General features: G+C 44.5%; 1 protein-coding gene across 5 annotated transcripts in view; it reads left to right on the plus strand.

Moving 5' to 3' along the window:
- PRLR (prolactin receptor) overlaps positions 1-22,979 on the plus strand; it is a 117,094-nt gene that overhangs the window by 56,299 nt on the left and 37,816 nt on the right. The window lies entirely within an intron of this gene.

Raw genomic sequence — 22,979 nt, forward strand, 5'->3', positions numbered from 1 at the left:
GGGGGAAATAGGCAAGGAAAGAATCCCACAGCTGTGATTGCTGCCATGAGAAGATATAGCTCTGTGTCAGTCTAGTCTCTGATGGTGGAAACACAAGACCTAACTGGGTCAGTTTGAGTACAGGCTGCCTTCATCAACAAATTAGATGCTATGCTTCTTATGTGGTTTGCTATTCTATGTTTCCTTCACAAATAGTTGGTGCAGTCTGTGTGTACAAGAGAGAGAGCTGAATTGGTACTGTATTGTTGCAGAAAAGGGCGTTAACCCTTTGCCCCTCCATGGTCCTGATCCATGTGTTTCCATTAGCGCCATTCCACGGAATATTGTAATAGGTGCTAGAATTTAATTAAGGTTTGGGGTGTCAAAGCTAAATTCCATGGAGGTGAAAGCCAGACTCGTATGTGTATTTAAGACAGACCCAGTCCCAGTGTGTTTTGAAGCCGTGTGCTAGACTTTGCTAATCCCTTAATTAAGCTAAATGTCAAAAGCCAGAGCCGTTAGCACGACAAAGGACGGAAGGGCAAATCTCTCATTTGCAAACGAGTGGATTTCCTCCCTCTTTCATTTGAGTTTAGTTCATAATAACAATGCCACTATTTTAGGTAGGTTAGAGTTGAGAATGGCAGTTAAGAGTTAAGCAACAGAGTTACTGGAGCGAGCTGGAAAAACAGTCAAAAAGCAGAATGCTTATGTCTGTTTTGAAACCAATGCAGTGGCTATGGGAGAAGCCAGAACCTCTTGTGGGGGTTAATGCTGTGAACCCCTCAATTGCGGGCTTAGGTTGTATATATGTGTAAATAAACAATATATCATAAAGACACTGCGGTCTCCCCTGTGCCTCATTTCCAAAAGGAAACACAGACCCTCGCAAGGACATCTGCAGCACCTGGAATCTCGCACAGCTCATAAATTGCAGTGGCATATAAAAATATTTTGGGGAAACTGTGGAGGGAGGCTTGGCCTAGTCCTTATATGCAGAATATTGGGCTGCACATTTAGTACGGGTTAAGAACTTAATTTGTTCTGGAGGTCCGTTCTTAACCTGAAACTGCTCTTAGCCTGAAGCACCACTTTAGCTAATGGGGCCTCCCGCTGCCGCTGCGTGATTTCTGTTCTCATCCTGAAGCAAAGTTCTTAACCCGAGGTACTACTTCTGGGTTAGCAGAGTCTGTAACGTGAAGCATCTGTAACCCGAGGTACCACTGTAGTTACTTTAGTTTAGATATGTTTTCAATCCAACTCCCATTAGTCCCAGCCAGCAGGACTAATGGAGTGTCTTGTGTGCAAACTGAAATGTCGACAGGACACTCCTAGATTAGAGGAAGGGGCACCAGGGAGTGGGTGTGCAGTTCCACCCATCCTTGGGTGGGTTAAACTAACCTGGGTGAGAGCCAGATGGCTGTCAGGAACAATATAGCCATGCAACTAACAGGCAGCCATTTGTTTCTACATTCTTTTATGGTTCTGCCAGTGAATGCTTTCATTGTCTCATTGTGGGTTTTGCAATATATTTTTATTGGAGCAATAGCAATAATTGGTGGCAGTGGTTTGGTGATTGAGAAGGAGATATTGGAGTGACTTGAGGTGGAATAGAATGGGGTGAGTGATATTGAAGGAGTCGTGGATTGGCTGGATGGAGAGGAGTGGTGGGAGGAACCAGCTGGGCCAGGGCAAGAAGGCTCTGAGGTAGAGATTGGTGGTGGGACAATGATGAGTGAGAAGAGGGAGGAGGAGGTGTCAGAAGCTGAAAAGGCAACAGGGTTTAGTGAGCAGGAAGAGAGCAGTCCAGACTCAAAGGCGGGAGAGGAGAGGGACCAGGCGACAGAGATGAGGCAGGTTGCTGAAGAATCTAGGGCATCTTCCTCATCTGCTGCGGCCAGCTCCCCTCTCCACTGGTCTCCCAGAATATACAGAGAAATGAAGAGGGTGGGATGATGAGAGACAAGATGATGGAGCCTTAGGCTGCTGGGAAAGGAACCATGGAAGGATCCTTAGAGAGAGGTGGGGACCTTCAATCCTTGCAGCTGTCTCATTGGGGCAAGACATACTAGGAAGAGTTGCTGTAACCACTAGGCCTGCGCTGTTTTCATTTCCCTGAATAAAGAGTTAACTTCTCTAGCTCCAGTGTTTTTCTTTATTGCTGACCTACTCCTGACAAGTAGATACTGTATGATTTGTGTAAATAAGACAGAATGTGGGTGCAATGTATATGTGTTTTGGGGTGAATCTTGTATATTGTGAATCAGGATGTCCCTTGGCAAGAGGGAGGCTGGAGAAGGAAGGAATCCCTGACTTTTAAGATGTTTTCAAAATATACTGCTATGTATTTTATTGTTTTATATTGCATTGCAAATTTTAGTTTTCAGTTTCATTATTTTGTAAACTACATAGTTATTAAGTATGAAGTAGTAGATAAATATACTAAACCAACCAAGCAAGCAAACAATGGTCAGGGGATTTGTCCAGAAACATCTGTAGAGCTACAGGTTCCCCATACCTCTTTTAAATAGAAGTTTATTGTATAAGTTTCTACAAAATTGTTTTGCACATACTTTTGTTTTTAACAGTAGTGACTTCAGTCCAATTTTTCGCTCTTGGCATTTCCAGCAGAAGAGAGCTGAGCACATTTTTTTTAATTCTCTCACACATCCAAAACAATAGTACTTACATGCATTTAACTTTGGCTGGACCCACCATTTTCATGAAGCTTGTTACTTAGCCTGGATGGAACCAGCAATGAAACCTGGATGAATAAACCGTGTCTTGGCCAGAGTTCCTTTTGTGGGAAGTGCCAGGCCGATAAAGATCAAGGCTGCCGAGACAACCTCAGGAATTGGAGGTGTGCCTTGGGTAAACGTGAGCATCCAGTTTGAACAGCCCACAATCATGAGTTGGCTGACCCATCAAGATCTTCCAGGCCAAACCATTTTTGAAAGAATACTTTTCACTTAACCCGTACACCTTTCTGACGCTACAGGAGATGCTATCAGCTGCTCCAGATTCCAGGACTGCTGTGTCAAAAGCACAAAAGGTTTCCACTCTGCCCAATCTGATAAACACCAGATCTTGCAACGCTGCATGTGTCCCTTACGGGATCCTCGCTGCGAGATCACATTCACCCGGTATTATACCAGCTGTACTGGCTCCCGGTGGGGTACAGGATCAGGTTTAAGGTGCTGGTTTAACCTTCAAAGCCCTATACGGCCTAGGACCCTCGTACCTATGGGACCGCCTCTCCTGGTACGTCCCACAGAGGAACTTACGGTCTTCAAGCAAAAACATCTTGGAGGTCCCAGGCCACAGAGAGGTTAGGCTGGCCTCAACCAGAGCCAGGGCTTTTTCAGCTGTGGCTCCAATCTGGTAGAACGCTCTGTCACAAGAGACTAGGGCCCTGCGGGGCTGACATATTTCCGCAGGGCCTGCAAGACAGAGCTGTTCCACCAGGCCTTTGGTCAGGGCATAGCCTGACTTCCTCCTTTGGCAATCTTTACAGAACTTTAGCCTAATGGTTGCCATCAATTTGAGCTGAATTAATTTTAATGAAATGATTTTAGAATGTTGTATTATTTTATTGTTGTTAGCCACCCTGAGCCCGGCTTCAGCTGGGGAGGGCGGGATATCACTACATTATTATTATTATTATTATTATTATTATTATTATTATTATTAGTGATCCTATTAAAGTTTGATTTTCATTTCTGGGGCATCAGTCCCTGGGCCTACTCTGAGGTGAGGTGATGTCAGCCCCTCCACCTGGCAGCTGGGAATATGGAGACTAACGACCCCTAACTCTAAAGAGGGTTGTGGGTGGGGTGTCAGTTGCAGCAATGGGATTTGCCAGAGAAGGGCTGCTGGGGCCTTGGCTCTTTCCCACATGGCCTTTCCCAGCCCTTTGGAAGCCATAAAGGGGATTTTACAAGCATGCTATAAAAAGTGCACGTCTCACCCAGGTGAGCAAAATGAGAAAGTGAGCACATGTCCTAACAAATACAAATGTACTAAGATAATAAAACAAGGAAATAAAGCAGGTGAGGAACAGATTACTACAGTCATAAAAACAACCACGGGTTTTTCTTCCAATAAATCATGTACCAGGGAGGCAGTTCAAGGACAGAAGTGTGAAATAAATACTGAAGGAAGGCAAAGAGGTGGTTGAGAGGTGTACAGCTGGATCCTAAGTATGTGTACTTGGAACTCAGTGGAGCTTTCTTCTATGGGACTTAATCCCTTATGAATTGCTTATCCATGAGCAACTCTCCTGCATCTTGAAAAACGTCTAAGGGTGTGTCCACATGAACATTTGCTCCAGCCCAATCCCATCACTAGTTGTTGTTTTTTAAGATACCCTTAGCACGCGGGTGGCGCTGTGGGTTAAACCACAGAGCCTAGGACTTCCTGATCAGAAGGTCGGCAGTTCGAATCCCCGCCACGGAGTGAGCTCCCATCGCTCAGTCCCTGCTCCTGCCAACCTAGCAGTTTGAAAGCACATGAAAGTGCAAGTAGATAAATAGGTACCACTCTGGCGGGAAGGTAAACGGCATTTCCGTGTGCTGCTCTGGTTCACCAAAAGCGGCTTAGTCATGCTGGCCAAATGACCCGGAAGCTGTACGCCAGTTCCCTCGGCCAATAAAGCGAGATGAGCGCTGCAACCCCAGAGTCGGCCATGACTGGACCTAATGGTCAGGGGTCCCTTTACCTTTACCCTTAGCAATAATTCATCTGTATCTTGTAGAGAAATACTCTTTGATGCACTTTTTTTTCAATCCAGCTTCCCTACAGTTCAAAAATGGAAGCCACGGTTCAGCTTTTGCACATGCACAGATGACAGCGCATGCACATGAAATCATAGAATTGTAGAGCTGGAAGCAATCCCAATGGCCATCTATTCCAACCCCCTACAGGAATTGCCCCTATAGCCTCCATGACAGATGACCAACCTACTTCTGTTTAAACACTTCCATTAGCCATCTTCAAATATCTAAAGGTCTTTCACATGGAAGATGGAGCAAGCTTGGGTTGTTGTTGTTTTTGCTCTAGAGGGTAGGACCTGAACCAATGGATTCAAGTTATAAGATGGGAGATTCTGACTAAACATCAGGAACTTTCTGGCAGTAAGAGCTGTTTGACAGTAGAACAGACTCCCTTGGAAGATGGTGGATTCTCCTTCCTAGGAGGTTTTCTCAGCAGAGGTTGGATAGCCAGCTGTCATGAATGTTTTAGTTGAGATTGCATCAAATCTCAGATCTTTGGAGGGATTCTGTTCCACTGCCATCTGTTTTCAAACGGACACACTGCAGGGTAATGCAGAATCAATCTGTAATGAGCTTCAATCTTTGGAATGAAACCCATTTCTTGAGAAGCATTTTTCAGGGGCAACAAATATGCAATAGATCTAGACTGTGTGTGGACTACAGTGGTACCTCGGGTTAAGTACTTAATTTGTTCCGGAGGTCCGTTCTTAACCTGAAGCACCGCTTTAGCTAATGGGGCCTCCTGCTGCCGCCGTGCAATTTCTGTTCTCATCCTGAAGCAAAGTTCTTAACCTGAGGTACTATTTCTGGGTTAGCGGAGTCTGTAACCTGAAGCGTATGTAACCTGAAGCGTATGTAACCTGAAGCATATGTAACCCGAGGTACCACTGTACATGGAAAAAATGCATGCTCAGCCTCCATTGAATATAGAATAAAATGTGTGCATGCAGCGGCAGAGCGTCTTGTACTTAAACAACAATGTGCCCATGATAGGATGGCAGCATGCGTTGCCATCCAGGTTTACTTATTGCATACCTGAATGTGCAATGAGAGCTGATCCAATGGAAACAGCCTGTGGGGTTCTGTAATATTTGGGTCTTTCTCTAATATCATGAGGGATACAAACACTGTTATGAGGCTAAGAAACATCTGGAGACGATTGGGTGGTGACTGTGGTTTTTTCCCATGTTGTCAGCCAAATTAATATGGCTGGCACAAATGCACCTGCTTGGTGGACATAAAATGACAGATGCACTGCATATGAAAAACACCTTACTAGTTAAACTACATCCATGTGATGCACATTGCTCCATGTGCTGATTGGCTGAATAAAGAATTGTTCTTAAAGTAGCCACTAATTTGAAGGGTTTTGCAGTACAATTTTGTATCCTCCTATGTCCTTCCAGACATGATTCCTGTTTTGCAGCATCACAGATCTGCAGTATATGCAGGTGACTATATGCAGATAAAGCCTTTTCTGTGTCTACACACACACTTGTGGAACTCTCTCCCAGGGATCATCCAAGTTGTCCCCACGGTTGACTCATTTAAATGAGAATTGAACATTGGTTTTATAAGAGTTTCATTGGTTGCCTGTTTGCCAGCGAGCCCACGTCAAGGTGCTGCTATTGACATAAAAAGCCCGTAGCAACTTCTGAATATAAAAAGAGCCTGGTGGGTCAGGTCATCTCATCCCATACCCTGTCCTTATAGTGGCCACCCTAATACCCATGGGAAGCCCAAAAGCAGATTCTGAGCACAACAGCACACACCCCACTTGTGATTCCCAGAAATTTAAGTGCCTCCTGCCTCTGACTGAGGATGGAGGAGATAGCCATTATGGCTAGTAACCACTGACTGGGACCCAAATACTTGAAGAAAAGCCTCTCCATATATTAACTTGCTCAGATCCTAAGACAGGCAAGAGAGCTCTTTCTGGAGGCCCCAATCAGTAACCTTGAGTGGTGACTTGAGATAGGACCTTGTCTAGTATAAATCTGCCACTGAGCTGGTTTGCGTATCTTGCACACTGAGTAAACATGGCCCACAATTAGGGGTTTAGGGGAGGACATTTAAAGATGAAAAGCAACCTCTGATGCTGCTCTCAGGAGTGGAACAGCACTAGTTAACTTTCCTCTCCAGATTTTGTTAGCTCAAAATCAACCCACCTCCACGGCTAGTTTTCAGCCTATGAAGAAAAGATACAAGTTCCCACATCTTACAGAATCTCCCTTAAAAAGATAATCGGGTTTTTTTTAAAAAAGTTAAAAATCCAATATTATGTGGTCCATTAAAACATTTAAAGAAGCTCTGAAAGACAACATAATTGATTGTTTATACAATATCATCCCACGCCGTCCTGTTTGTTTTCCCCATTCTGGCATTTTGCAAGGAGTTGTCATTTATGCCGAATCTTCTGCGAGAGAACTTTTGTGTGCTAATTAGAATAATTCAGATTCCTCTGACACTATCAAACGGAAAAGAAAAGTGTGGTTGAACAACACTTCTTAGCAGCCACAGTCGGTTGTAATTTGATTGCATTCCCACCTGCCCCCATCACTCTAGCCTAAACCTCTCATAATTAAGCATTGCAAAATATCCATTTTTCATGGACATAACTTGTATTGTCAGGTTGCCTTTAATGTCTTTAGTTAATGGGTGCTGTAAAGCACTTTGTCATTCTGCCTACATTCTGTGAGTAAGATCCGTGATTAAGAGCTCCTCTACATACTGTATTTTTTGCTCTATAAGACTCACCTTTTCCCTTCTAAAAAGTAAAGGGAAATGTGTGTGCATCTTATGGAGTGAGTACAGGCTGTGCAGCTATCTCAGAAGCCAGAACAGCAAGAGGGATCGCTGCGCAGCAATCGCTCTTGCTGTTCTGGCTTCTCAGATTCAGAATATTATTTTTTCTTGTTTTCCTCCTCCAAAAACTAGATGCGTCTTATGGTCTGGTGTGTCTTATGGAGCGAAAAATACGGTAATCAGGACTGCCAGGTGGGGAACCACCTGCTTGAACTTTCCTCCCCATTGCAAAGACCTTGCCTGCAGAATGCAAGTTCACACCCACTGCTATCCAATTCGTACATGTTTTCTAAGAGGGTCATTATTTTCTTTCTTACTTACCTATTTACATCGGGAAGCACTCAACCTATAACTTAAAAAGGGTAAAGGGACCCCTGACCATTAGGTCTAGTCGTGACTGACTCTGGGGTTGCGGCACTCATCTCGCTCTATTGGCCGAGGGAGCCGGCGTACAGCTTCTGGGTCATGTGGCCAGCATGACTAAGCCGCTTCTGGCGAACCAGAGCAGTGCACGGAAACGCCGCTTACCTTCCCACTGGAGTGGTACCTATTTATCTACTTGCACTGCATGCTTTCAAACTGCTAGGTTGGCAGGAGCAGGGACCAAGCAACGGGAGCTCACCTCATTGCGGGGATTCGAACCGCCGACCTTCTGATCGGCAAGTCCTAGGCTCTATGGTTTAACCCACAGCGCCACCCGCGTCCCTGCTAACCTATAACTTACCCACCAGAAATATTACAGCCCTGGACTCTCAGCAGAAACTAGTTACACAAGAAGAGCCTTGCTGGATCAGCTCAATGACCTATCTAGTTTAGTATCGACTGCAAGAGCACTCTCGCCTCTCCTGCAGTTTCCAACAACTGATATTCAAAAGCATTGCTGCCTCTGACCATGAAGGCGGAACATAGTCATCATGGCTAGTAATCATAGGAGCCATAATTCTATGGACTGAGGACCCTTCAGCCTCCCCCCCCCAATAAAATATTTGTGGGGGCCAACCCTCCTCCCAAGTTTATGGGCACTGCCATTCAAATGGTGTGTACCTGCTGCATCTTGTGGTTGATTATGCAGGGCAGGGCTTACCTGCCCTCCCCCCAATATTTTATTCAAGTTGGCACTGCTACTAGTAGTCACTGATTTTTTTATTTCCCCCCCCCCAACAACCAAAACACAGTGAAAACCCCCAGGCGGCTGATACATTGGGTATACATAATCAATAATAACATATTCAAATCAACCATATGTACAATTCTATATACCTTAACACTCCTCCCTCCACAGGGTTTATTTAACTTTTTAATATTTTAATTGCCCCAAATTGTTCAAACCTGCCCAAATAATTCAATATCTTCTCAAACCAATCCTCCTCCTTCTCACTGGCCTTAAACCCCTTCATTCTATGTATCTTCACAGTTAAATATTCTAAGGTTATGATATTTTTCATTTCCCCCCTCCATTGGTTCACCCTTAGCGCTTCTGCATTTTTCCAATTAGTCGCTATAACCTGTCTGGTGTGTGCCTGCTGCATCTTGTGATTGGTTATGCAGGGCAGGACTTGCCTGCCCCCCCCATATTTTATTCAAGTTGGCACTGCTACTAGTAGTCATTGATAACCTTTGCCTCCATGAATTTGCCTAGTCCTCTTTTAAAAGCCATCAGTCATCCCTGTGCTGCCACAGTTGTATCATGGAACATGTTCATTCGATTTAGTCATTTTGAGACATGCAAGGGATACAGCTCCGCAAACACTCAGGTTGGTTCTTCCACTCTTAGCTTTTGCCTCAAACTTCGTACTATTTTTCTTTTGCCTTCCAAGATAACATACATTCCAAAACAACTGTAGCTGCTCTTCTGTAGAATAACTTGGTATCTGAGTAGATCAATACCTTTGGAGCATTGTCATTGCTGGGTAAAGGTAAAGGTAAAGGGACCCCTGACCATTAGGTCCAGTCATGACTGGCTCTGGGGTTGCGGCGCTCATCTCGCTTTATTGGCCGGCGTTTGTCCGCAGACAGCTTCCAGGTCATGTGGCCAGCATGACCAAGCTGCTTCTGGCGGACCAGAGCAGCGCACGGAAACGCCGTTTACCTTCCTGCCGGAGTGGTACCTATTTATCTACTTGCACTATGATGTGCTTTTGAACTGCTAGGTTGGCAGGAGCAGGGACCGAGCAAATGGGAGCTCACCCCGTCACAGGGATTCGAACCGCCGACCTTCTGATCGGCAAGTCCTAGGCTCTGTGGTTTAACCCACAGCGCCACCCGCGTGCCTTCATTGCTGTGATGCAGCTCTAATTGGGCATTCAACATTATCTGGGTTCTAGATCATGTGGGGAACCTACAAATGTAGTGTATGCTCCCCTCTTCAGGTCTTCACCTTAACACATGGGAAGCCGGGTGTGAGGTGTGATACGGGGAGGGCCATCAAATGCAGCCTCGCTTTCCCTTTCACACAACCACAGCCACAGGATAGATAAACACCCAAACAGCATGTATCTTGCTTATTATTGCTGGACTAGAACCAGTAGGTTAGAGAAGCAAATTTTGGTGAAACATGAGCCGAAACCACCTGACATTAAGGACACAGCAGGCTACCTGTGAACACTCCTATGCTGGGGGTATTTAAGCAGAGGACAGGCAGTGTCACCTGTCAGAAATGCTGTAGTTATAGCCATACATTGCAGCAAGGAAGAAGAAGAGGAGGAGGAGGAGGAGGAGTTTGGATTTGATATCCTGCTTTATCACTACCCTAAGGAGTCTCAAAGCGGCTAACATTCTCCTTTCCCTTCCTCCCCCACAACAAACACTCTGTGAGGTGAGTGGGGCTGAGAGACTTCAGAGAAGTGTGACTAGCCCAAGGTCACCCAGCAGCTGCATGTGGAGGAGCGGAGACACGAACCCAGATTATGAGACTACCGCTCTTTTTTTATAATATTTTATTAGGTTTTATCAATAGAAAAGTTTAGAAAAACACAAAAAACGAAAAAGATACAAAATTACAAAATACAAAAATACATACATTAAACACAAAAATAGAAAAAGAAAAAACACTTATATAAAAAAAAAACAAAAATTCCCTCTTTCTTAGTTTCACATCTTTAGTTAACTTATTTTCCTGACTTCCTCACGTCTCCCATTTTTGTATCCCTTTTAGCAAGTGGTTCAGCAAATTCATGTCCTATTAATTTATCTATTATTGATCCCGTCTTACATTTTACCTTGTTGCTAGAACCCCTTCAATTCATTTCAATGTCATCAGCATTCAAAAATTTTACAATATTTCTGCAAATAAGATTTAAACTTCCTCCAATCTTCTTCCACCAACTCTTCTCCCTGGTCTACCGCTCTTAACCACTACACCACACTGGCTCCCAGTGTGAGAGAGTTGGCAGGAGGCTTGACAGGACCATCTTAAGCATATCCAGCGCCGTGGTACAACGATTCCTCCGTCCCCCCTTTCCCAGAGTTGTGGACCTTTTTTGAGGGGGGAACCCCAAAGTTATTGACCTTTTTAAGGGAGCTGACACCACACTTACACATTATCTCTAACAAGCCCTTAGAACAAATGGAAATGAAATGAAAAGGCAGAAGAAAATCTAATGAAGTCCTCAGATCCAAAGCAAGACTCATTCAAGACTCAGCAGTTCTTTTAATTCATCCTCATGATTCAAATCACCACATATCAAAAAGTTAAAGCAATCACCAGTTTGTGTCTTTATTAATTTATTTAAAGAACAACAGACAATGAAGTTCCCGGCCAATTTGTGTTTAAGTACAAAGCTGACATTTTCAGATATTGTGGGGGTGGATGTAAACACAAGCAGTGACACCCTGAACCTAAAAAGGACCCAAAACTTGGGTCACAAAGGGCTGCAGCCCTAACTGCACTTACCTGAGAGTAAGCCCTGCTGAATCTAATATGACCTTGTTTCTGAGTAGACAGTAGGACTGCAGCAAGAAACACAGTTGGGAATTAGGGCTTTCTGTTTTAAGTCTCAACCAGAGGAAAATATAATATTGGAGATTAGGGAAAAAGGAGTGTGAATAGATCGGGGGGGAGGGGGCTGACGAGAGACCAAAAACCACAGGGAGCAAGACAAGGCACACTTTCTGGGGAGCAAGTCACACTCAGTTGCTTGGGGCGAGGACTGCAGAGGGACCATAGTTGGCTTGTGTGTGTGTGTGTTTTTCAGAAAAACGTAGAATTGGAAGGGACCCTGCTGGTCATCTAGCCCAACCCCCTGCAATGCTTTTTAGCTTGCATTGATCTCAAAAACCTTCAGTGTCTTTTTTTTTTTACTTGGATAGGCAATTAACAGGCTTGTTTCACAAATAAGGGAGAAGGAGCATTGCTGGCTTTGTTTGCTTTGCGTGGACAGGCGGAGTCCCCAGATCCCACGCAGTCCCCCCCATCATGTGAAATAGCGACTCATGACAACGTGCTATGGGATTAAATTGGCCACAACTTTATTAAATTTCAAATGTGGGTAGACCTTGGCTCAGGCATTGGGCGTTCTCCCTCCCCAGTCCCCAGCCGGGGACCTAGGGAGCATCAGGGTTATCCAGTGGGGGGGATGGGCCGGCTCTGGAGAACATATGTTCAAGCAGAGATAGCCGTCCCCATTACGCCGCCGCCGCAGGGGAGAGCAATGACGACCTTTCGGCGTACGGTCAAAGCCTCCCTTCAGAAACCCCTTTAACGGGGAACCCTGGTATCGCCGCCGCAAGAGGAAGATGGACTAAAGGATTCCGCCCAAGGCCTGATACCGCCAAAGTTGTGACGTTTTGCTACGGGAAAGGCGAAACCTGCCAATGCAGGGAAATTCCTTTCCGGCCCTTTAACAGCGACCTTAACGTAGCAGCGCCCGCATACCTGTGAAGAAAATTTAACCTGCAAAACCTGTGAAGAAAATTTAACCTGCAAATAAGACATTAACTGAGGGTGGGTAGGGTGGGAGAAGCTCTGGAGCCAAGTGAGAATTCCCAGGTAAGATCCTCCCTCTATTGTGTGGGCAGGTAATCCCTCCCCTACCTGGCCTGGTCTCCTTGGCAACGCTTCCCCCAGGTGGGATTGGACAACTGACAGAGGTAGGCGGAGACCTCCAGGTATCCCACCTGAGGGAAGGCAAACCAAGCCTATGCTGTTGGAGCCGCTCCAGATCTAGGGGCTGCGCGCGTCCACGCAAAGGGCGCCCCCCGTTTTAAGCGTGGAGCGGTCATTGCCTTTGTTCTAGTTTTTAGCATGTGCTTAGCACTGTAGTTTCAGGCTGTGAGCCCCCTGATATCTATGGGTGGAGGGCAGTAGGAGTAGTACTAGTAGCAGTAGTAGTAGTAGTACAGTGGTACCTCGGGTTAAGTACTTAATTCCTTCTGGAGGTCCGTTCTTAACCTGAAACTGTTCTTAACCTGAAGCACCACTTTAGCTAATGGGGCCTCCTGCTGCCACTGCATGATTTTTGTTCTCATCCTGAAACAAAGTTCTTAACCCGAGGTACTATTTCTGGGTTAGCAGAGCCTGTAACCTGAAGCAAATGTAACCTGAAGTGTCTGTAACCCGAGGTACCACTGTAGTAGTAGTAGTAGTAGTAGTAGTAGTAGTAGTAGTAGTAGTAATTAATGGTGATGATATTTTTCGCAGGGCTTGGAGTGAGTGGGTGATGGCCAGCTGCTGTAATGAATGGGGTCGGTGCTAAATTATCTGGCGTGCTTTACAACCCCTAGGGACCTTGTTGGTGGGGGGGGGCGGAGAAGGAGCCCACCCCTGAGGAAGAAGAGGAAGAAGAAGAGTGAAGTAAGGAGGCTTCCCTTCCCCGGGATAGATTTGCCCGGGCACGATTCCAGGGAGAGAGAGAAACCAGGGCGGCAGCTGCTGCTACTCATGGCTAGGGCTAGATGTAGCTGAACAGGACGGGCAAGGGCACCCTGCAAGCAGGGCTGCCAACCCAGTGTGGAGGCTCTGCAGGCTGGCTAGAGGAGGAAGAAAGGGGGCAAGTCGGGGGGCACCTCTCTTCTTCTTCTTCTTCTTCTTCTTCTTCTTCTTCTTCTTCTTCTTCCCTCCTCCTCCTCCTCGCTCTCTGCTTCCCAATCACCATCACTTGCCTCCCTCTCCCCACAGGGTGGGCAGGTGAAAGAGAGAGAGAAAGAGAGTGCTGCACGCCAGCCAGCCATATAGTTGGCAAGGCACAGCTGGGGCGCCCCTGAGAGGCCAGCGCCCTGGCGCAACAAACCACTAAGCCCTATGGGAAAGACACCTCTGAGGGTTGGGCTGGAGGACATCCAAGGTCCTAAAATTAAGTCACTGCCTTCCTAATCATTTGAGACAGGACTGTACTACTATCATACTCACTTTATGAAAGGGGAAGTGAGTCACAGAGATACTGAGTGGCTTGCCCAAAGGACAATTAAGGTTTGTGTGTCAGGATTCTGAAAGCTTTGCACATATGGATCATTCCCATACTACCATTAAGGGGTTAAAAAAATCGCTAAAAGCAGAAACATGCAAATTAATGCCTATAAAATCCAGAATGATGCACAGAAAGGCCAGATTTTCCAGACAGGCACAGCAGAGATAGAAATAGAGATAGTTGTATTTAAGCCCATGGGAAGAGGAGGAAGAGTTTGGATTTGATATCCCGCTTTATCACTACCCGAAGGAGTCTCAAAGCGGCTAACATTCTCCTTTCCCTTCCTCCCCCACAACAAACATTCTGTGAGGTGAGTGGGGCTGAGAGACTTCAGGGAAGTGTGACTAGCCCAAGGTCACCCAGCAGCTGCATGTGGAGGAGCGGGGAAGCGAACCCAGTTCACCAGATTACGAGTCTACTGCTTTTAACCACTACACCACACTGGAAGCACACCTGTTTGGGATTTTGGCCCATATTTCTGGTTTGTGTTCCTCCAAAGTGCTCAGAGCAACTTATGTCTGATTCCAAGGAAGCAGAACAGACGGGACCAGATGCAAGGTGAGGCGACTGCCTCAGGCGGCTGGATCCACAGGAGCGGCAGGTCCCAATGTAGATTGTTATTCCTGCCCATTGTTCTTGATATAGATCCTCACTCACCCCTTCTTCCCTGGCTGGAAGATCTGGGTGATCTGCTGTTTTGTGGTTCACCTCAGGTGCCAAAATGTCTTCGGCCAGCCCTGAGAACAGAAAGAAGACAGGCTCCAGTGATTAAAGAAATAAGATCTTCATTTAGCTCAATTTGTTTCCAAGCTGAAGCTCCTGGGGAAGGAGTTATAAACAAAGATGGTGGTGATTTGTTTTTATCTTTTTTAAAATACTCTGTTCTACTGATCTTGGGTGGAATCTACACAAACAAGTTAAAAATGTGAAAAAATGCTTTTTCAAAAAAATGTTCTGAAAAATGCATTGAATCTGCTCTAGCTCACAGCTGACATTTAGTGTCACAATTGTATACTGCACTTTACAACACATTCAAAGTGTTTTATTTGCTGCTGTATAGCTGGGTCCTGGGTGCTTTCCCCCCTCTTCCTCAGGCATAGGAAAACTCCAGCCCTCCAGATGTTTTGGGACTACAAAGCCACTCCCGACATCCGGAGGGGGGGGTTGCGGGCTCACGCCCCATTCACACCCTCGCGGGGCTGGCTGCAGCCCCGCGGGACTTGGGGAATCCCGGGATTCATTAGCATTCATCATCCACCGCACCAGCCAATCGGCTGGCGGCAGAGATGGGACTAGTAGGGGGCATTTAAGGTCGGGGCAGCCCATGCTCGCCCCTTTTTCTTTCAGCAGCTGGGGGTCTGGAATGCTTTCTAAAGACACTGTGTCTGTCAGCTGTCCTCCCTGCCCCAGGTGCTTCTTCCTCCTTCTCTCCCATTAGCTTTTCCCTTCATCTGCCTCTGAGCTGTGACCTCCCTCAAACCCCTGTTGTAATTCTGAACAGGAAGGGTCAGGCTGGGGTCTCCACCATTCCTCCTCTGCCCTGTCCCTGACGCCATGCTCCTGACCCCCTGCCAGCCCCACGCTGCTTTGTGAGTCTAGGGTGTGGAATCGGACTCGCAAAGCAGTACAGTGGCACCTCGGGTTAAGAACTTAATTCGTTCTGGAGGTCCGTTCTTTGTTTTTTAAAAAAATAATAATTTGATTTTCCACAATCATAACAAATATCACATAACAGAACAACAAACAAAGGGGGGGATACATCAAAGAAAGAAAAACATTACAAAAGACCCCATCCTACCCACCACAATACTAAAAAAATAAAGACGAACTTAGTCCTTTAAAAACCCAACCTTAATTACATGTTGACTTCCTCTATTCCCTCCCTTCTGAATTTCTGTGTATCTGCATATAACAGCTTTCCAATATCATTCTTAAACAAACGTATTTCCAACTGTTATCTATCATATTCACTTTTCTTACCATCTAAATCACATTTATATAATTACATCCTAATTTAGTCCTAGGCCTATTTGGTACTTTCAAGTGACTTCTAATTATTTATATTACAATATTTATTCAAATAGTCCTTAAATTTCTTCCAATCTTCTTGATATTCTTCTTCTTTCTGGTCGCGGATTCTTCCAGTCAGGTCAGCTAGCTCCAAAAAGTCCATCGTCTTCATCTGCCAGACTGAGGTCCGTTCTTAACCTGAAACTGTTCTTAACCAGAGGTACCACTTTAGCTGATGGGGCCTCCCGCTGCCACTGCGCCGCTGCTGCACGATTTCTGTTCTAATCCTGCAGCAAAGTTCTTTACCTGAGGTACTATTTCTGGGATAGCGGAGTCTGTAACCTGAAGCGTCTGTAACCTGAGTTACCACTGTACGGGGCTGGCAGGGCCAGCATGAAAAGCAAAATGCGCCCTCAGTAAACACGTGCCGAGGCAACAACCCCCCCTTGCCCCACCCACCCAGAAATCCCATCATCCCTGAACACTGGCCATGCTTGCTGCAGCTGATAGGAGCTGGAGTCTGAAGCATGTGGAAGTCTTCCTGTTGTCTACCCTGGTTATAGAGACATCTGTTTTGCTGCAATTAGAAACGGCATGCTGGAGGTTGAGGTCTGCTCCAAGCAAGGCAATTTGTATGTTATCAAATTATACATTAAGTGGCTCAGAAAGCCAATAAAATAATTTGTGAGGTTGCCACCGCCATGTGGTTCAGCATCACGTGGTTGGTACTGAGTGGTATTTGCTCTTTCTACTGAAAGGAGATGCAAGTTTTACAACAGCAACATCAAAAAAAAAACCCCACTAATGAGTTGTTTACAGTCTGAATTTAGAAGAAGCAGTCTAAGGTGACGAGCAATTGCTGAGGATAATTTGGTAACTGCCTTCTACATTTCTTGGAACTGAAGGCTTATTCCTTCTTCCTGGAAGGATTATTTTCTTGCAAGCATCCTTTCCACACATGTAACAAAGCCAAACATGGAAAGATGCTATCTTTGTCACTTCTGCAGTGTGGCTGCCAGAATCCCCGCTTGGTGGTTCCATCTAGCCTGCCCTGTGACTCTGGGCTAATGGCTTTCCATGGTTTGTTTAGAGTGCTTTTTCCACATTCCTTTCAGAAAATGAGGCTTTGTTTGGCTTTCTTGCTGCGTCCTTGTGTATTAGAGTCTTAGAGATGACATTGTATTGGAAAAGAAATTCTTCATTTAAAAGAGCGGTTCATCGAGCTATGGGAATCGGCAGCTTTAAGTAAAAAAATGAACAAACTTGGATTTTTGTAGGCCAGGCGAGGAAAGAAGGGAATTAGTCAGCCTGAGCAAAAATGCTAAGGTTTGGCTTAGCATGTTGTCCAAACCCAGGTTCTGGGTTAAGCTCTCTGCTCCTCATCTAGGAGCTATAATCAAGAACAAACCTAGATTGCAACTTGTGGTCCGTGAAGCGGGAGCATAACCTTATGAGCCTCAGATTAGACATTTGCCTCCCCACCCATAAGAAATAAATAAATAAAGCTTATATTTACAGGGAGAGAATGGCAAAAATAAAATAAATGGCACTGCACGCTGATGGTCAAAAGTGGTTGAAGCAGAGGGACAAGTGCAACCTGTTTAGCAAACATTTTTAAAGACTATCTTTTCCCTCTGTTTTTAACTCAAAGGATCACCCTTTTTTTTTTTAAAAAAAGGACCTGCGTTTAATTTCCATTTTACTTAAAGAATTGGAAAATTAATGAGCGAGAGGAGTCTGTTACTTTGTTGTTTAGTCATTTAGTTGTGTCCGACTCTTCATGACCCCATGGACCAGAGCATGCCAGGCACTGCCTCCCACAGTTTGGTCAGACTCATGTTTGTAGCTTCGAGAACACTGTCCAGCCATCTCATCCTCTGTCGTCCCATTCTCCTTGTGCCCTCCATCTTTCCCAACATCAGGGTCTTTTCCAGGGAGTCTTCTCTTCTCATGAGGTGGCCAAAGTATTGGAGCCTCAGCTTCACAATCTGTCCTTCCAGTGAACACTCAGGGCTGATTTCCTTCAGAGTGAATAGGTTTGATCTTCTTGCAGTCCATGGGACTCTCAAGAGTCTCCTCCAGCACCATAATTCAAAAGCATCAATTCTTCGGCGATCAGCCTTCTTTATGGTCCAGCTCTCACTTCCATACATCACTACTGGGAAAACCGTAGCTTTAACTATACGAACCTTTGTTGGCAAGGTGATGTCTCTGCTTCTTAAGATGCTGTCTAGGTTTGTCATTGGTCTGTTACTTAGGTGCCAGTTATGTTGCAGATTGTGATGGATCTAAATTAGCCAGTAGTACTCGAACCAATGGCTTCAAGTTACACGAAAGGAGATCCCAACTAAACATTAGGAAGAACTTTGTGGCATTAAGAGCTGTTCAACAGTGGAATGGACTTTCTCAGGAGGTTGTGGGTTCTCCGTCAGCGGAGGTTTTTAAGCAGAGGTTTGATGGTCATCTGTTTCGGATGCTTTGGCTGAGTAGGGCTGCCATATTTCAAACATTTCCAGCTTCACAGAATCAATTCTATGATTTTGTTTTGTTTTTTTAAATAATATTTATTAAGATTTGAAAGGTTACAAAAAGAAAAAATAGAAAACAGCATACTAAGCCAAAACAGAACCTCACATCACAATAAAGGAAAAAAGAAAAAAAGAAAAAAGAAAAACAATACAATGAATCTTCCCATAACTTATCTTTCATTTGCTTGTTTCCTTGACCTCCTCACACCTCCCTTTTTTGTATTCTAGTTCAATTAGCTATTTCAGCAAGTCCTTTCCATCCTTTCCAGTTTTTGTCCTCTATTTTATCTTAATATAATGTAACTTTACTTTCCCTCCTTTCACCATTTAACAATCTGTTTTTTCTTAATCCTTTAGAGCATCTCTGCTAAAACCACATTACTTCATTCCAACATCCTTCTAACATTCCTTAATTTTACAATGTTTCTGTAAGTAAACTTTAAATTTCTTCCAATCTTCTTCCACCGACTTTTCTCCCTGATCTCGGATTCTGCCAGTCATTTCCGCCAGTTCCATGCAGTTCTATGATTCTGTGATCCTATGACATTCCACCAGCCCAAAACCTCATGCACTGTGTGAAAGGCTTCTGTGGAATTGAATAACTTCAGTCATTCCTGTTGTGATCTGCTTGGGAAACTCTAATTTAATTTCTTGTAAGATTAACCTTTGCAAAAGATGTGTTGCATCTCATTAGTGGGGGGTTGGATTAAGTCATCTATGAGCTTCACTCTAGCTGTCTTAATCTGTGGAAACATTCTGTTTACTGCATCTGTGGACATCATGTCTAATTTCCATGAAAACCTTTGCTCAATGATGGCCTGTTAATGTATTGCCAACCAGTTGAATAATCCAAGACCATTAAGCAGAAGGGATGCCTGCCATGAATCTCTTCCTATTTCCTGGTAAAGGTTTTTCGTTTGCACTGCCACTTTTCCCAGGAAAACCCGCTGTTTACTGCTGAATCGGAACAATCTGCAGGTATTTGTTCCAGTTCAATTGTAAACAATGGGTTTTCCTAGGGAAAAGCTGTGGGACAAGTGGAAATGTGGGTGAACTCTAAGTTTGCACTTTGCATACTTTTATTATATCACCATAAAACTGGGGAGGGTAAAGGAGAGAATAGCAAAACTGGGTCAGTCTACTTTGGCCTGAAATTGCTTGGCCAATTACATATAAAATCTCCCCCGTATACCCAGAAGAGGTTAGAAGGAAGTATCTCATACCCTCCAACATCCTGCTGATTAAAACCAGGATTCTAGTTTTTTGGTCTAGCCCTCTCATTCGTCTTTTGGCCAAAAACACGAGTGCCTTTTGATCCGGCGTCGTGGCGCAAGACCAAAAAACAGAACATTCTGGGATCCAATGAGAAGTCAAAATGGCTTCTGTAATCCCAAGGTGTCCCACTCAAATCAGGACTGTTTAGCAGTATGGTATTTCGTCCCACCCACCCCTTCTTATTCCCTACCAGTTCATTCAGTTTGTATATTTGGCACTAGTTGTTGTTAGCTGGGCCTGTTCCCACAAGTTAATGAACCTGAGGTAAAAACCAGGACATTCTCAGGAAAATGGATTCACCCTAGTTGACCTGTCAATGTAAGCATTGTAATCCTTGAGTTAGAAGGAATTACCATTGACAAAACCCTGAGTTATTTCTACTTGACATCCCTTGGGAAACTTTATGATTCCTTTTGTCTTTTCTTGGACAAAAAAATGGGGTTTCACAATATTTATTTGACTGTATTCAGTGTGACTCAGTATATATATGCCAAAGAAGGCAACGGGCAAGACAGTGCCAAGACTGTGCTGTAAGGAACTGTTGGAGGTGAGATAGGAGTTTATCCAGGAAGTCAGTCCTGAAGGAGTTTTCAGAAATGTAGAGGGTCAGGGCTAACTTGCTGCCTAGCCATTGGCTCAGTAGAACAGGAACTCTTTTACAGAAATTCCCCCTGCCCAGTCTAGATGGGCAGGTCCTTTCCAAAGATGCAGGAACAAACTGCATGTTTACAGGGTCAGTTGTACCCCAGGTGGAGAAACTGAGCAGCAGAGAACACAATTACAGTGGTACCTTGGGTTACAAACTTAATTCTTTCCAGAGGTCTGCTCTTAACCCAAAACTGTTCTTAACCTGAGGCGCGCTTTCGCTAATGGGGCCTCCCGCTGCCGGCGTGCGATTTCCGTTCTCATCTTGGGGCAAAGTTCGCAACCTGGAACAACTACTTCTGGGTTAGCGGACTTTGTAACCCGAAGCGTTTGTAACCAAAGCGTTTGTAACCCAAGGTACCACTGTAATTACTGTTCCACAAGTTTTTTTAAGTATCGTAATCTTGTAAACTGCTTTGAGGTTTTTCTTTAAAATCGTGTAGTGTATAAATTTAATGAACTAAATAAGAGAAATAATTAGCACACAAACAACTTAACATATAAATCTCAGTCAGCATAAAGACATATCACAGTTGGAATAAGTATCGTAAGTAAGATTAATGGAATAATAAACATCCATCCTAGAAAAAAATGTTTGGCACAATTACCATAAATATATGCTATCCTTAATTCCTGAACTCTCACTCATTTTTCATTTTAAAAAGGTTGTTATATTATTCTCTTATGAGATCTGAAAGAGAAAAGAATGTCTTATTCTCTCTTAATCCAATAAACTCAGTTGCTTCAGACACCTTGGCGAACAGATTGTATGTATTATCATGCAATTGCTAGATTTCTTGCCTGGATCAGCCTGAGGTAAGTGGAACAGCAGAGAACAGGGCCAGTTTAATTCCCACAATGAAATTTCTTTAGGGCTGTGTCCACATGGGGGCAAATTCCCACAAACAGGTCATTTAGATTTGATTTTTCTGTTTTCATTTTTGGCTGTTGACAAATACCTTGGGTATGGTCTTTTCTCCTACCCGTCAATCACAGTTAGCTTACATTATTAATCCCCCCCCCCACAGCTCTGCTATGCTAGATCTGTAATAATAAAAACCAAAGGGGGTTGTTTAGTTCACTAACTGGGTGTGCATGTGCCAAGCCAAAGTAACTCCTTTATCCTAGCCTTCTTCAACTGATGTTCAATTTTGATTTAAAGCACCTCAGGATTTGATTGTGGGGAGGAGAATACATTCAGTCCCGAACCTCTATTTGTCTTGTTTTTCAAACCTCTTCTAGAGTTTCCTGCAGCACTGGAGAGAAAAAACATGAGATTTCAATGCCGCTTCCTGCCGCACAGAGATGCTTGCCTCTTCCTTATGTTTTTTTCTCTTTCAACTATCATCAGACAGCCCCGCTCAGCAAGGAAGAGGCCAGGAAACTCTCAGAGAAGCTGGGGAAAACAGTGAGAAGAGGCTCAGCAGTCAGGACCAATGTGACTCCCATTCCCATCTCAGCAATGCACCCAAGTTCTGTGGTGTTTGCAGCTGAAATTGAACGTCAGTTGGAGAAATCGGGGGGAGAGGAATTATCTTAATCTGCAGAATGTTTGACACAAAGATAGCATCCCCACCACCACCCCACACACTCAGAGCATCAAGCAGACGCAAACATTTGTTTTTATTATTACAAGACCTGCATAAATCTGCTCATGCAAGGAGAAAACAGAAATAAGGGTGTAGCAACAGAGGTGGCTCATTGAAGCATCGCCCACCAAAAAGAGGCTTCCACAGCATTGGACTTTCCACAGGCAATTTCAAATTAAATGAAGGAAGTATATTGGCAGCAATGTTATGCAGATGCTGAGGAAAATTTCTTAGCACAAGCAGTGCAAAGTCCACAGAAAACTGCTGTGTGGATACACTCTATTTGATTTTTTAAAAAATAATAATAATACAGTAGTACCTCGGGTTAAGTACTTAATTTGTTCCAGAGGTCCGTACTTAACCTGAAACTGTTCTTAACCTGAAGCAACACTTTAGCTAATGGGGCCTCCAGCTGCCGTTGCGCCGCCGGAGCATGATTTCTGTTCTCATCCTGAAGCAAAGTTCTTAACCTGAAGCACTATTTCTGGGTTGGCAGAGTCTGTAACCTGAAGCGTATGTAACCTGAAGCATATGTAACCCGAGGTACCACTGTAATCCATAATTTGGTTGCTGCCATAGTTCATTGCTTCCCACTAGCCCAAAGGTACTTATTGTTATTTTTGTAAGTTTTTGTTTCTCTCAGTCCACAGTTTTCTCAAAGAATATCATGATCTGTTCTGTTTTAGGTAAAAGCAAGCCCTCTTTCAGGAAGGCTCCTGGAAGCATGATATTTCCACATGAATTACAGATTCATCATATCTGTCTTTTAAAGAAGGTCCCTCTGGAGACTAGCTGCCTTGTTTACAGGAAATCACTGGTGAAGTTGTGTCTCCATCAACAACATAATTAGAATTCAGCTGAGGCTGCAGAATAATTCAGCTAAGGGTGAACTTCTGCACACCTTACCTGGGGAGGAAGTCCCATTGTACGCAGTGGGACTTGATGCTGTGGGTAGATCTATGCATGAAGGTA

Source organism: Podarcis liolepis (genome assembly GCF_965112155.1).
Source record: "Podarcis liolepis genome assembly, chromosome: 11".
NCBI lineage: Eukaryota > Metazoa > Chordata > Lepidosauria > Squamata > Lacertidae > Podarcis > Podarcis liolepis.